Raw genomic sequence first — 4,114 nt, forward strand, 5'->3', positions numbered from 1 at the left:
AAAACATATAACAGTTGGATTCGTTAAAAATCCAACGGCTATAGCAGAAAAGGCACGACATGCAAGAAAAGGGATCTCCACTGAACTTATTTCTTCATTAGTGCGCTAATTACAGTGCCAAAAATGATGAAATTTGCCACTAAATAGTGCTGAGAGCCGAAAATCATGCAAATTATCATAAAAATTTATGACAGTTCGATTGTTGGAAATCCAACAGCTGTCTTTGCAACATCAGCAAAGTCCAACGGCTCTGGCACTGTTGGGCAGACATATTTGTTCAATTTTTCATTTTTCCACTCATCAGAGTGAGAAAAATAAATAAAAGGAACAAATAAACAGTGACAGAAGCCGTGAAGAAAATTGGAAAAAATGTCACAAAGTGACAGCTGGTACATCCGAGATGCCCAACAGCTCTGCCACCGTTCAGCAAGTATATTTGTGCAATTCATATTTTTTTCACTCATGAGAGTGAAAAAATATGATAAATTAAACAAATAAACGGTGGCAGGAGCCAAAAAATTAATAAAGAATGTCACAAAGTGGCAGTTGGCACACCAAAGATGTCCAACTGCTCTGCCACCGTTGAGCAAGCATATTTGTTCAATTTATCACTTTTTCACGTATGACAGCAGAAAAATATGATAAATTAAACAAATAAACTGTGGCAGGAGCCAAAAAATATATAAAGAATGTCACAAAGTGACAGTTGGCATACCAAAGATGTCCAACAGCTCTGCTACCGTTGAGCAAGCATATTTGTTCAATTTATCACTTTTTCACGTATGAGAGCGGAAAAATATAATAAATTAAACAAATAAACAGTGGCAGGAGCCAAAAGAAAATATAAAGAATGTCACAAAGTAACAGTTACCACACCAAAGATGTCCAACAGCTCTGCCATCGTTGAGCAAGCATATTTGTTCAATTTATCATTTTTTCACGCATGAGAGAGAACAAATATAATAAATTAAACAAATAAACGGTGGCAGGAGCCGAAAGAAAATATAAAGAATGTCACTAAGTGACAGTTGACTTACCAAAGATGTCCAACAGCTCTGCCAATTTATCATTTTTTCAGTCATGAGAGTGAAAAAATAAGATAACTTAAACAAATAAACGGTGGCAGGAGCCAAAAAGAAAATATAAATAATGTCACAAAGTGACAGTTGGCACACCAAAGATGTCCAACAGTTCTGCCACCATTGAGCAAGCATGGAAAGAGTGGAAAGAGTGGAAAATTACGAGAAGAAAGATGATTAAAAAATGGAAAAACACTTTTACCGACTTTTGATTTTGTTTTATTAAACAAATGGATTGTGGGGGGACATGGGGAACGGCGATGGCAGCAGTGGCCATACTGTTGGTGGTACCATCAAGGGCTGGATGGAGAGGGCTGGGTGGCTTGGTGTCACAAACATTGGTGGCCAGTGATATGTGGATGAGTAGACCTCACTTTGCTTCTCCTTGTTCCTCAGAGTCTGCAAAAAAAAGGTCCATGTTAGGCTATGATTATTGAGAAATATCAATAATATTACCTTTTTCAGATGGACCATGCTTTTCTTCATTGCCCAAGTCTCCCGCTGCTCGTTTCGGAAGTATTCCTTCCTTTCTTGGATGCTCTTCCGTCATTCCCTTGTTACTTGGGGAGTTGATGTAGGTGCAATCTCTGATTGGCGAGTGATGATGTCCTTCCGTAATGTGCTGGGCCTGGGTGCTGAAAACAGAAGACAATCAAAATAGTGTGGAGGCAGATATTTATTGTGCATGCACTTACCAATCAAATTTATGCTTCTGGGTGTCGAACACACTCCGCGTCCTTTCTCTTCTTCGGTCTTGTTGTCGTGTCTTGTCGTGTCTCTTGTGGACATCTCTGGTTGCGGAGTGATGTCCATTGGTAATCTCCTGAGCCTGGGTGTTAAAAGAGGAATAAAATGAAAACAGTGAGGAAGAAATTTATCCCGATTATACTTATGACAGACATTAATTAGATTAAATATTTATGTTGAAATATTTATACGTACCAACGGAATTAATTTTTTTAGGCGTTGAACATACTACGCGTCCTTTTTCCGCTTGGATCTTCTCCATTTTCATCGTGATTTTTATATCTGCAAAAAAAATCACAACGTAGTTTATACGCTATACCTCCTTTCTGTGGACATGACAAGGGCGGCAAGATGTGATGATCGGAATTTATGTTTTCGGAGGCAGAGAATCCGAATTTCTTGGTGTTTTTGTAATCCCATTCAGCAATTGTTAGTTATAAACAATTTTACCTTAATTTTTGATGAAAAAATGATTTTTAATGCAAACCATGAAACATACAGAAAAATGTTCCAAAGAAAAGTTATTCGTCTTTTTCATATGAACAAAACGCTCCTTGATTTATCGAAATCGGCCTAGTGGTTCGCACGATATTCGTTAATACGGGGCGTTTTTAATGAACAAATGATTTTTTATGAAAACGATGAGAGATATCGGAAAACGTTTCGAATAACAGTTGTTCGTCTTTTCAATATGAACAAAACAGCCTTTGATTTATCGAAATCGGCCGAGTGTTTCGCGTGCTATCCACTAATTAGGGGGTGTTTTTAATGAACAAATGATTTTTTATGAAAACACCTTTTTTATGAAATAAGAGTTGTTCATCTTTTCAATACAAACAATCATGAGAATTTTTTGAAGTGAAAAATGAAGTGAAAATGGATTGAGTGATTGAGAAATACCACATCCGAAGTTAGTCAGATAGAGTTCTGGTTGAGCATGCAAAGCTGCGCGTTTTCCTCGCCCGGCTTTACTCGTATAATCAGCTCCCGTCAAATGATGCACTGCCGGTAGACATTGAAGGACATCGAAATCGTAATGAGAAGCAACTATGTGAAGAGGGACGATTTTCTTCGTTGCTGCGGAACCAACAGTTATCCAAAGTTCCTGTGATGGAAAAAAAATTATTTATGGAAAAATATAATAAAATTCGTCATATACCTTTATTCCACTTTGTTTAAAGAAGATGATGATGATAATGTGCGGGGACAAATACGTCAGTGTCACAAGAGGAAATTAAAATTTTCTTTCGATCGTTCATTGCTGCGTGTGTCACATGTGCTATGATTCGTACGTCAGTCTATTTAATGTCATCAGTTTTCAAAACCTCAAGGCTTACTAGAGATAGTCTGTGGTTCGATTGACAAGCATCTTTGTCCGTAGCACTCATTAAGAATGCCCACTAATTAGCGGATAGCGCTCGAACCACTGGACCTATTTCGATAAATAAAAAGCTGTTTTGTTTGTATTGAAAAGACGAACAACTTTTATTCAAAATTTTTCCGATATCTCTTGTTGTTTTCATAAAAAATCATTTGATCATTAAAAACACCCACTAATTAGCGAATAGCGCGCGAGCCACTGGGCCGATTTCGATAAATTAAAAGCTATTTTGTTTGTATTAGAAAGACAACTTTTATTCGAAACGTTTTCCGATATCTTTTGTCATTTTTATAAAAAATCATTTGTTCATTAAAAACACCCACTAATTAGCGGATAGCGCGCGAACCACTAGGCCGATATCGATAAATCAAAAGCCGTTTTGTTCGTATTGAACATACGAACAACTTTTTCTTGAAACGTTTCCCGATATCTCTTATCGTTTTCATAAAAAATCATTTGTTCATTAAAAACGCCCACTAATTAACCAATATCGTGCGAACCACTAGGCCGATTCCGGTAAATCAAAAAGCGTTTTGTTCGTGTGAAAAAGACGAATAACTTGCATTTGAAACGTTTTTCGGTATGTTTCATGGTTTGCATGAAAAATCGTTTTTTCATCAAGAATTGAGGTAAAATTGTTTATAACTCACAATTGCCCGGTGGGATCGCCAAAACACCAAGAAATTCGGATTGTCCACCCCCGAAAACATAAATTCTGATCATCAAATCCTGCCGCCCTTTTCATGTCCACAGAAAAGTGGTATAGTGTACAGACTAACGATGGAATAATTGCCTTTTACTTCTATAAAAATAGTATAAAATGAGTTGAGGTTTGAGAAGTATAAATAATTTTTGAAAATATTAAATTTATTAAAATATTTAATTTTCGAGTTTATTGACGGGTATG

The sequence above is a fragment of the Diachasma alloeum genome, unplaced genomic scaffold, assembly GCF_001412515.2.
Source record: "Diachasma alloeum isolate Michigan unplaced genomic scaffold, Dall2.0 Dall_scaffold_00311, whole genome shotgun sequence".
NCBI lineage: Eukaryota > Metazoa > Arthropoda > Insecta > Hymenoptera > Braconidae > Diachasma > Diachasma alloeum.